This window comes from Podarcis bocagei, assembly GCF_964188305.1.
Source record: "Podarcis bocagei genome assembly, chromosome: 11".
NCBI lineage: Eukaryota > Metazoa > Chordata > Lepidosauria > Squamata > Lacertidae > Podarcis > Podarcis bocagei.
The window spans coordinates 53342556-53355218 of NC_138136.1; the positions used below are offsets into that span (position 1 = coordinate 53342556).

The following is a 12663-nucleotide window of genomic DNA, read 5'->3' on the forward strand; positions in this document are numbered from 1 at the left end:
GAGACCACTCCCCCCTGTCAGGGATTTTAGCAACTTGTGTTCAGAAGCATCACTGCCTCTGACCACAAATCTTCCAGAATTCAGCTGCATTGGTTGTCCCTGAATTCTAGCGCTTTGAGAGATGGGATGAAAGCTTTCTCTGTTTCCTTCTCTTGAAAAATTTAACACGCCTCTGTCATTTCCCTCCCTTACTTTCCCCTCCCTCTTTTCTCTAAACTAAAAAGTCCCAAACACTGTAGCTTTTCTCCATAGGGGTGTTGATCCATCCCCTTTGTCAGCCTAGTTGCCTTTTAGTAGTACAGTGGTACCTCGGGTTAAGAACTTAATTTGTTCTGGAGGTCCATTCTTAACCTGAAACTGTTCTTAGCACTTTAGCTAATGGGGCCTCACCCTGCTGCCTTGCCACCGCCACACAATTTCTGTTCTCTTCCTGAAGCAAAGTTCTTAACCTGAGATAATATTTCTGGTCTGTAACCTGAAGAGGCTGTAATCTGAAGCGTCTGTAACCTGAGGTACCACTGTACAGCAGGGTACAGCAACCTAAGGCCCATGGGCCACAAGCGGCCCATGGGGTTCGTTTAACTGGCCCATGGACCCCCACCGCCAGCTCGGTCGGCTCCCGTGCGCCGCACTAAACCAGCGCAGAGCAGAGTGGGGACCGCCTTCTGCGATGCTGGCCAGCTTTCCATTGGCTGCAGGAAGCTCCTGCAGCCAATGGGAAGCTGTGCATGCCTCCTCCACGCTGGAAGGAGTGCAGGAAATAGCGTTTGCACTTGCATGCGTGCGTGCATGTGTGCGCTCTCACTCCAGCCCACCGCGGCGTCTGCGGGGCCGTGAACCGGTCCAAGCCACAAAAACATTGCCGACTCCTGTAGTACGGTAAAAATGACTTTCTCAGTATCGTGGGCACTGCTTTGATGGTAGCTGTAATGTCAACAGAAAACATCAAGGGACACACACACCCATGCTATTTTGAATAATTCCCATTTTCTATCTTTATCCCTCCTCCCATCTTGACTATTTTCTATCACAAGTGTTCTCTCTGTGCTGTCACACTCAGATTCTACTTGTGGTCTTCCCCTGAGCATCTGGGTTGCCCATTGTGAGATGTTGGGCTAGATGCCTTTTGACCTGATCTGGAAGAACTCTTTTTATGGTCTCATCCCCATCCTATTCTAACTGTTTTTGATCCTTATTCCCTCTCCCCATGCAAATGCTTTGAAGGTTGTGTGTTCAGCATCTGCACTGTTGCAATTAAACAAAAAGAGGGTTATTTCCAGGTGTGCCAGGGGGCATGTTGGCTTACATACTATGGCATTAAGGATATGGTAAAGGCATCAAGGATATAGTAAAAGTAGTAAACAGCTGAAAGAAAGCAGCACTGAAATAAAAAACCTTTCATCTGGAAACATCTTCAGGTGTCCACCTGTCTTGATAACCATTTCTATACCTTGTGGAAACCACTGTTTTCAGGGTACAAAATGATAGCATTTGAGTAAACACATTCATTTCTGGTGTCCAGAAATGGAACTTTTTTTAAAGAACAGCAAATGAGACAATGTACCAGCTGCATGATTCTTCTTGGACTAAGATTTAAGTGACATAGATATGTACACTCTGGCTTGCACACCGTAGCATAAAAGCCCCAACTTGCTGCCTGAATGACTATGATTAAGGGGGTTGTTTACTCTCTGCCTTGAGTACAACTTTATTATCTAAATGAAATATCACTCCTTTATCCTTCAGAGTTGACCTGCAAGTGATAACTCTGCTGAAGCTGAGACAAGCAGAACAACAACAAAAAGCAGGAAGAGTCTCTTACTTTGGGCATTCAAAACATGCTCTAAACCATTTGAGGCATTGTTAGGAAGTCTAAGCATGCAACACACATTTGTGTAACTGTAAATCAGTGTAGCATAGTGGTTAGAGTGCCAGATTTAAACCGGGGAGATCCTGGTTCAAATCTGGATTCAGCCATGAAGCTCACTAGTTGACCCTGCGAAAGTCTCTCAGCATATTTATAGATTTCATTACTGAACTCAAATCGCTTGCAAATTTAATAAATGAATTATCTGCCAAAGGATTTGCTGAAATTATCTGGAAAGGATTTGCTGAAATAATTAATAACTAGAATACAAAAAAGGGAGGTGTGAGGAGGTCGATGAAACAAGTTAATGAAAGATAAAGATATGGAAATATTGGATGTGTTTTTAATTGTTTTTGCTTTTGTTTTTGCTTTGATGTATTGTGTCTTTTGGTTTTTTTATATGTACTGTAATGTATTGATTTGTATGGTTTATATTTTCTCTTTCTTTTTTACTTCTTTCTGTAATTCTTAAACTTTTAATAAATATTATTTTAAAAAAACCAAAAAACCCAAAACAAAACTGCATTAATTATATTAGCTTGTACATTCCTACAACCTATTCTCAGTAAAGTGGCTTCAACAAACTTTTGCTCTTTAATTATTTTCCCTTCTTATTTTGTCTCCTCTTCTATACATCCCATCATTTATTTTCTGTTTTTTGTACTTGCTAATGCTCTAACAGATTGGCTAAGGAAATTATTTATGTAATGATGTCTAATGAACTCTGTCCCTTTTCTCCCCATCTAATTTTGACTTTTTGCTATATAGGCAGCTCTCCCATCCCCTGCCCCCAAGAAAAAAGTGATGAACAGAAAATCCTAAAATATCTGAACCACATGATGATATGAAAGCCCTATCATCCATCCATCTATCTACATGAGAAATTATGAGAAATGAGCACTAAAATGTTAATGATTTGTTATGAGGACAAATCTGCAAACAGATATGGAAATGTGGAGAAATGCACTTTAGACTGGAAAAATGAAGAATGCAGAGAAACTGAAAGTGACAGTTTTGTTCCACTCTACCAGCAGTGTCCAATGTACCTCCACCTTGTACAAGCTTCGGGATATCCCTGAATGTCCTTGAATATTTCCACCCGCCCACCCATTTTACCACATGACAAAGTGGCGCCTCTCTCAGTTTACTAATCCCTGCGTTGAAGTGCATTAGACACTGTGCAAACCTTGGCAGGTACCATGACATTTTGACACCTGAGGTGAACCCCAAAATGGTGCCTACCTCTCCAGGGAAGAAGGGGTGAGTGAAGATCTACATCAGGAACAAGGGGTGTTTGTGTGTGAATATTGACATCGGGATTTGATGCCCTGGTGGATCTTGCTGCCTGAGGCTCAGAGATCACACTAGGCCACTTGTTGACTGTCTGGATATGCACATGTCTGTATACATTTAAATAAATAAATAAATAAATAAATAAATAATAAAGGATTTGAGGACGTGGGAGGCTCAAGCCTCCTCCCCAGAAACTCATGGGTATAAAAAAATTACTATGTGCTTCCTCTTTTTTGGCATCAAAACCACCAGTCTGTCTTCCTGTCCAGGGGTAATATGAAGAGGGGGACAGAGGGGGCGGCTCACCCCGGGTACCACTTGGGATACGTGTGCCAAGATAGCCCATTGCCTCCCCCAGCTGTAGAGTGGCCGAGGGCGCGCACACAGTCAGTTTGGGCACTGCTCGTGCGGCGTCTGGGCTGCTTCTCGTACAGCGACCGTACGGGATGCGTGCACCGTCTGTACGGATGTCGTGTGTGCACCACCAGGCGGTTCACCCTGCCCCTCAGCGTCCCGCCCCAGGTGCCAGAGAGGGTTCCTCCGACACTGTTCCTGTCTCTCTTGCTCTCTCCTTTTTTAAAACAATGGTTGGAAATGCAGATCATTTAGCCACTGTGCTAAATGTTCAAAGCAAAGACTCAGGTAGGTTTATTATCAGCGGATTCCCTTCAGTAATAGTTACACAGAGCCAACAGGAGTTAATTACACCACCCATGTAATTTACTTACTCTTGATCAGGGATACTAATCTCCAAGGCTAAAGGTGGCACGGATTCAATGAAAAGAAGCAATTTGCCCTGTTCCTTTCCACTGGTGCTATCTCATACTTCTCCAATCCATTGCTAACCCTTGCTTATCCAGCAAAGGATAAAGAGAAAATATATATAAAGACAATGCAGATTTGAGATTTAAAATATGCTCTGTGTGTGTGTGTGCAGGGACGCGGACTTATAAAAAATATTGGGGGGGCCCGGGAAAGCTCATGAATAATAAATAAGCTCATGAATATGCAAATAAAGTGGCGCCGCCTCCTCATGAGCGAATAGGGGAGAGCGTGCTGCACCTATTAATCAGCTCCGAAGGAAATTGGGTGGAGCTTTTGCTCGGGAGGGAGGGCAGGAGGCATGCAGCCCGACCCTGTGCATTTTGGGCTGGGGGAGGGGCGGCGATGGCGCTCTGCTGGAGGGGCGCCGGAGATTATTGGGGGGGCGGAGCCCCCCCCAAACGAATTTTTGAGGGGGCTCGGGCCCCCTCAAGCCCCATGGAGTCGGCGCCTGTGTGTGTGTGTGTGTGTGTGTGTGTGTGTGCATGCGCTTGTTTTAACGTTATGATTTAGTTCCAAAATGTCATGCCTCATTTAGAACACTTTTGCAAATTCCACTTGCTTGTTCACCTAGGGTGAATCGTGACCATTCTCAGGTGAGTACTCAGCCATGCCTGATGTGGCAACGCAGCTACACGTGCTGTTTGCCACAGTAACGCATGCAGAGTAAATCTCTGCAATGGAGGTTGTGCAAACTTTTCTCATGATGGAGAGGTACTAAGTGAGAGGCTATCATAATATTTGGTTTTCTCCTCACATCTCAAGAGATATGCATGTAATACAAGAGAGAAGCCATTCGGTCTTGAATTAGTTGAACCTTAAGACAGGTGCTGTAAATATTTGGTGGTTTGATAGAAATGTCCAGAGACAGCTCTCAAAAATGGGATGAGCAAGCCCAGCAACTCACTCTGTTGAAATAAATGAGGGAACTCATTCATGGAGGAGCCATGTGTGTGTGTTAGATGTGCATGGTAGTGGCTTTTCATGAATTCAGTATGTGTAATTTTCTATAAGAAGCACCTGGGAACCAACCATAATAAGAAACATTTTAAGAAAGGAGAATCTAACTAGACATTATGAATCACTTTCTGATGGAAAGAGCTGTTCAACAGTGGAACGCACGACCTCGGAAGGTGGTATCCAATCTTGCACTAATCCAATCTTCACGTTACTTTTCTTAATCTAGAATCACAGAATTGTAGAGCTGGAAGGATCCTGAGGGTCATCTACTGTCTAACCCCCTGCAAAGCAGAAAACTCTGTTTCCTTCAAGCACATTTGGCAATCCACTGGCTGTTGCCCTTATCTCAGTGTTGTGACATAGTTTAGTGCTGTGACACTGTTCAAATGTATGCATTGAAATACAGGCAATCCTTGTTTTGTGCAGAGGTTACATTCCAGACCCATGTGCGTGTTGGCAGGGCCCACATAACGCCTTCAAGTTCTGTCCCACCCCAGCCCCATTCCTCACATTTAGTGACATTTTCAGGTCACTTCCTGGTTCAATGCTATGTGCGCATTTGCAATAGCACGTCAATCGCACATGCATCAATTGCTCATTGCCTGTATGCATTTTCATAATAAAGTGCACATTTAAATACATGTATTGAGGGAGGGTTTAATAATATACACAGATTAATGTGGATTCGGGAGGGAGAAGAATTATGTACAAGTGCCAGAGAAAGTATAATGGACCACAAATTGGTCCGGTGATCCACACTGCAAAGAGCTCTGGATAAGTAGCTTGATGATTCTCAGTATTCATCCTGCTTGAAACGGCATTAATCATTGGAGCTAGGCCAGCAGTGCTCTGCCAATACAGTATGATCAGTTTGGATGGATTTGCAACATGAGAGTTTATTAGAAATTTAATAGGTGACCAGTCTTAAGGGAGGGAAGCAAAAATGCATTGTGACAGGCTGGTCGATGCTACAATATATCACCTCCCTTCCATCGACAGAAGTCAGGAAACACAGATGCCAAGCCATGCTATTCCCAACCTTCATCCATTGGAAACATCTGGCATTTCTGTGCCACATGGCTGTCACAGAAGCATAGAATTATCAAGTTGGAAGAGACCCCAAGTGTCATCTACTCCATCCCCTTACAATGCAAGAATCTCCAACAGATCATACATGGCAGATGGCCATCCAACCTCTACTTAAAAACCTCCAAGGAAGGAGAGTCCACCACCTTCTGAGGCAAACTGTTCCACTGTTAAGCAGCTCTTACTGTCAGAAAAGTTCTCCTGATGTTGAGTTGGAATCTCCTTTCTTTTAACTTGAATTCACGGGTTCAGGTTCTAATCTCCAGAGATGGAGAAAACCAACTTACTCCATCTTCCATGGAGGGTCATCTAAAGGGATGACCCTTTAGATATTTGAAGTTGGCTGTCATATCTCCTCTCAGTCTCCTCTTATCAAGGCTAAACATACCCAGCTCCCTCAACCATTCCTCATAAGACTTGTTTTCCAGACAGTCATAGTCCGGTTCACGGGCGATCAAAGTCCCGGCTGGGGATGTTGGGACCAGGGGCAAGATGGCGGGGTGGGAGCAGGAATGGGAGTCCAGAAGCTAGGAGTCAGGGAGCCAAGAGTCCGAGGGTCAGAGAGCCGGGAGTCAAGGGTCCAAGGGTCAGGAAGCAAGGAGTTACAAAGTCAAGGGTCTGAGGATCAAGAAGCAAGGAGTCACGAAGTCAAGGGTCCGAGGATCAAGAAGCAAGGAGTCAAGGAACCAAACGCAGCAAGGCAGGGAACGTGTTGCTGTTTCAAAGAGCCGAAGGGAAAATGCTGACCTTATATCCCTTCCCGGCTCTTGCCACCAGGTGCTGTGAGTTACCAATCGGCCTCACCTGTACAGCCGCGCCTTGCCTCTTCAGAACAAACTTAGGAAGGTGTTGTAAATAAAAATATGCCCTTTTCCCTTATAGGGTATCCAAGAGCCCATATAGAGTCCTTACATAGGTTCCCTATTGGTAGGAGAAAATAACAGAGGCCAACCAGAGAATATTGAGAAGCAAAGCAGCTAGTAAGCCTGATCTTTATTGATCTGTTGCAACAGGGTGCTCCCCTCACATGCAGGAGAGGAAGAGGACCCCCAAAAATGCTGTGCAATGGCTTATAAAGACTTTTGAAATTCCCATCCTCTAGATCACGACCACCCCCAGAAACATTATGCATACATCACAGAAGGGGTGTAACCTAAGACCACCCCTCAGATACATCCCACCTACATCACAGAAATTTAAATGTTGTTTTTCTCCTGTCACAGTTTATCTCCTGTCTGGCAAGTTACTTGATTGGATTGCCTGGGGAGCCTGGCAATTCTTTTGTAGTGGTAAAATACTTATTTCCTGGGCCAGGTCACAGGCTCACACCTTATTCAAACAGACATATCCTTGAGACAGGATTTGTGAGGAAAGAGACAATGGGGAGGCTTTTCCAGTTTAACCTTGCAGAGAAAGGATTTGGTCAGTTTAGGAATCAAAATGGTTCCAGGTTGGTCTTCCTGTGTTGATCTATGTATGTGCAGTTATGAACATTATCATATATCTAAGACCATAAAATTCCTATCACAAAGGCCCCAGGCCTGCAAAGTCCTACTGGTCACAGGACCTGACAACTGCACACACTCCTGACATAGACCCTTTATCATCTTGGTTGCCAGCCTCTGCATAGCATACATTTCAGCTTGTCAATACCTTTCTTAAATTGCGATGCCCAGAATTCAACACATTACTTTAGGTATGGTCTGACTGTCCGTGCTCCTGATGGGCATCCTGGAAGAGCAGGAAGCAATCCAGGAGCAAATCGCATAATAAGGTTAGCAAAAACCAGACTGATGGTTTTTCTTCATTTTTTTCAAGGGCAGAAGTAATTTTTCATGAGTACTTCTGTTATTGTTAAATATTAACTAGGTCCTAAGTGTGCACTCTGCATCACCCAAGGCAGAAAATACTTTGCAATCTTATCCTACACAATTAGTTTCCACAGCATTTGATGGCTGGGGTCAAGTAAGCAGGCAGCTATCTTGTCAATGCAGATAGCTTGGGAGGAAGAGCAGGACAGAAATTTAATAAATAAAGGAAATAAAAACACCTCACAGAACAAGCACAGCCACTGCAAAGCTCCTCACTATCATCGAACCCACTTGTGCTTCTACACAGAAAAGAGCCACAGAGTCTCCATCAAGTGGAGATTTTTTTAATTTTTCTATTTTTTGTTAATACTTCTGCAAAACTTGAAGTTCTACCAACACAACATTCTACTTATCAGTCAAGATTGCACTGCAAGTGTGGCAAATGCAAAATGTTTCATTGGGGAGCGCTTTCCCCGAGACTATTGGGGATGTAATACCCATTGGAAAAGACCTTTAAAATCCTGTAAAAAATAATAATAATTGATTAAATAATTGATTATAGCATCTAGATCAAGGGAAGTAATAGTGCCACTGTATTCTGCTCTGGTCAGACATCACCTGGAGTACTGTGTCCAGTTCTGGGCACCACAGTTCAAGAAGGACACTGACAAACTGGAACATGTCCAGAGGAGGGCAACCAAAATGGTCAAAGGCCTGGAAACGATGCCTTATGAGGAACGGCTAAGGGAGCTGGGCATGTTTAGCCTGGAGAAGAGGAGGTTAAGGGGTGATATGATAGCCATGTTCAAATATATAAAAGGATGTCACATAGAGGAGGGAGAAAAGTTGTTTTCTGCTGCTCCAGAGAAGCGGACACGGAGCAATGGATCGAAACTACAAGAAAGAAGATTCCACCTAAACATTAGGAAGAACTTCCTGACAGTAAGAGCTGTTCGACAGTGGAATTTGCTGCCAAGGAGTGTGGTGGAGTCTCCTACTTTGGAGGTCTTTAAGCAGAGGCTTGACAACCATATGTCAGGAGTGCTCTGATGGTGTTTCCTGCTTGGCAGGGGGTTGGACTCGATGGCCCTTGTGGTCTCTTCCAACTCTATGATTCTATGATTCTATTCTAAATAACCCCAGCATCATTTGTTAGGATAACTGAACTCCAAACTCTCTCAGGTGCATGAAATTCCGCAAAGTTAGCCCTTCACATATTTCCACTATTTATTTCCATATCGACTGCCAGGAGTTTGGATTCCTTGCCAGTGGCAAAAACAGTAATGAATGTCTCAGTTAATCAACAAAAGGTCTTCCCAGAATGAAGTTATGGGTAATTTTAATTGGTGGATCAATTTATGAGAACTTTGGTTAGCTTGGTTCTGAAAAAAATATTCAGTTCCTCTCATTAGACTGAAAACAGTTCTGAAGCATTTCTGCACTCCAACGGGACCCTTTTTGTAAGAAATAGCCAATCTGTTTAAAAACAGAATAGGAAAATCATCCACTTAAACGCAAAGTGCCCCAAGTGGAAATTTCAGCTGCTCTGTCAAAGGAATAAAAGTCATGTTTGGAAGGGTTTTGATCTCTGACAACCTTATTTTTGCTCCCTCTCTGCTCTATCTGAAACTAGGGCGGGGAGAGGGAAGCAGAAAAACCTCATTGTTTTTGATCAGAGGAATAAAGAATTGAAGGATTTCACATAGAAGCTCTCACTTGAGGGTAACATACCCAATCTGGTACATAATGAGTTTTATGGTAGTTTCCCCAAAACTTTATGCCTTTGCACAGGCAAATCATTCTGTCAAGTTGCAGTCTGAAAAGCCCTACCTCCGCAGCTGCCCACCCCCTTCCTCATATAAAACGTTTCCCATACTGTCAGAAAAATGCAATAAAACACTAGCTTCTACTAATTTCAAAACAACAACAACACACACCCAAAAACATTTCACACTATTTCTGGGAGCCTCTTGAATTGAATTGAATAGAAACAGTCTATGCTAATGCTGGTTTTCTGAAAGAATTGTTAGGACAACATCGGCATAGGAGACAACTGGAGACAAGGAATCATAGAATCATAGAATCATAGAGTTGGAAGAGACCACAAGGGCCATCGAGTCCAACCCCCTGCCAAGCAGGAAACAGGAGCTGAGGTCCTTTTGCACACACCCCAATAAAATATTTGCGAGGACTACCCTCCCCCCAAAGTTGATGGGCATTGCCATTCAAACAGTGTGTGTGCATCATGTATGGTGATCGATTATGCCAAATATTTTATTCAAGTTGGCACCAGGGGCGTAGGAAGGGGGGGCGGGGGTGGGTGATTTGCCCCGGGTGTCACCCTGAGGGGTGTGTGACAAAATGCTGGGCAGCCGAGGGCTACACTCACTGTAGGGTGGCCGAAGGCATGTGCACACTTTTGTTATGGGTGGCGCTCAAGTGCTGTCCATATCAGCAGTGCTCGAGCAGTGCTGTCCATATCAGCGCTGCACGTACACTGTTCGTATCAGTGTCATGCATGCGCTGCAAGGGGGTTAGGTTTTTGTTTGTGCCACTGTGCAGTGCATGGAGTCACAAGACTTTGTTTACATTCCAGCGATTCTAGACTGTTGGAAGTCTCACAGGAGACGGGAGATGGATGTTGATATTACTGGTTTCCTGTTTCTTTGTACCAGTTGCCTCTCTGCTTTCACAGAGAGAGGATGTATATTTCTTTTCTGTCTGCGTAGTTAGAAATAAAACTCCTAGCAATGTTGCCCATATTTCTCATCTTCCTGCTGCTTGGATACTCTGCGTAATGAGGAAACGTGCCTGGATCCTCATCAAAGGCTCAGGTCGTTAATCACTGTCGGAGGACTCAACCAGAGGAGTAGCTCGGTTGAATGCAAGTTCCGACAGTTCGCCCCGCCCCTCGACACCTCGCACTGGGTGCCGGTGAGCCTTCCTTCGCCACTGGTTGGCCCTGCTGAACATCAGTCGATTTTGTAAGGGATCAGCCCAACACTATAATCTGCCCATTGCTGGCATGCAGCCTTCAGAGAACTGGCTAGGGGTAAGCACAGCCTTCTGGTTAAAAAACTTTTAGCCACCCTGTTTGCAGATAATATTGAGCTAGGTGCCTCTACCTGGCAATTGGTTGACTCGCTATAAAGAGGCTTCCGTGTCTCTACCTTCATTTGGTTCTGCTTGTCCGCAGTGATAACCAAATGTTTCAGCAAGTCTGAGGGTGAAGGTGTGCCTGGCTGCTTCCATGTCTTGTTAAAAAATAAAGGCAGAGGGAATGGATTCAAAAACCCTGTGGGATTCCTGATGATGTCAACCTGAGTGAGTTTCTAGTCTTTCAGGAAAACAACTTGCTTTTCTGAAAGTCAAGCCTAAATGAAGGCTGGGGAAAGGTTTAGTACGTCACTAATTTTCATTAAGGGAAGGGATGTTTACCTTAGGAATACATGCCTAATACATGCCTTTATAAAATAATAGAAGAAGAAGAAGAATTTATTACTTATACCCTGCCCATCTGGCCTTCAGATGTCTTCTAAAAGTCAGATAGTTGTTTATTTCCTTGACATCTGGTTGGAGGGTATTCCACAGGACTGGTGCCACTACCGAGAAGGCCACTGCCTGGTTCCCTGTAACCTCACTTCTCGCAGGGAGGGAACCCCCCAGAAGGCCCTCGGAGCTGGACCTCAATGTCTGGGCCGGACGACGGGGGTGGAGATGCTCCTTCAGGAATACTGGGCCGAGGCCGTTTAAGGCTTTAAAGTTCAGCTCCAACACTTTGAATTGTGCTTGGAAACATACTGGGAGCCAATGTAGGTCTTCCAGGACCAGTGTTATGTGGTCTTGGTGGCCACTCCCAGTTACCAGTCTAGCTGCTGCATTCTGGATTAATTGTAGTTTCTGGGTCACCTTCAAAGGTAGCCCCACATGGAGCACATTGCAGTAGTCAGATAGCCAGAGCATGCACCACTCTGGCAAGACAGTCTGCAGGCAGGTAGGGTCTCAGCCTGCATACCAGATGGAGCTGGTAGACAGCTGCCTGGATACAGAATTGACCTGTGCCTCCATGGACAGCTGTGAGTTCAAAATGACTCTCAAGCTACACACCTGCTCCTTCAGGGTCACAGTTGTCAGGATTCAGCCTCAATTTGTTAGCTGCCATCCACCCTCCAACTGCCTCCAGACATTCACACAGGACCTTCACCGCCTTCACTGGTTCTGATTTGAAAGAGAGGTGGAGCTGGATATCATCCGCATACTGGTGAACACCCAGCCCAAACCCCCTGATGATCTCTCCCAGTGGTTTCACACCCTCTTGATGCTATGGGGTACAACTCCCATCATTCTTGCCAGTTGGGATTGATGGGAATTGTAATCCCACAGCATTTGAAGGTTGAAATGTTGCTTACCCCAATCTCAATAATTGGTGTTTGGTTGTTTTCCTATCCAGGGCCGGCCCTGTTATGAGGCAGAGTAAAGCAAGGGCCTCAGGCATCCGATGCTGGTAAAGAGAAGGCTCAGCAGCACCAGGCTGTTCCATTTGCCTCACAGTTTCTTCTGGGACCCCTCATCTGACCTAGAATCATAGAATCATAGAGTTGGAAGAGACCACAAGGGCCATTGAGTCCAACCCCCTGCCAAGCAGGAAACACCATCAGAGCACTCCTGACATATGGTTGTCAAGCCTCTGCTTAAAGACCTCCAAAGAAGGAGACTCCACCACACTCTTTGGCAGCAAATTCCACTGTCGAACAGCTCTTACTGTCAGGAAGTTCTTCCTAATGTTTAGGTGGAATCTTCTTTCTTGTAGTTTGGATCCATTGT

At 44.7% G+C, this 12663-nt stretch overlaps 1 protein-coding gene across 4 annotated transcripts in view; it reads right to left on the reverse strand.

Annotated features, from left to right (window-relative positions):
• DCC (DCC netrin 1 receptor) overlaps positions 1-12663 on the reverse strand; it is a gene marked incomplete at its 5' end in the record, with an annotated part of 959801 nt that overhangs the window by 205659 nt on the left and 741479 nt on the right. The gene's annotated exons all lie outside the window — the stretch shown is intronic.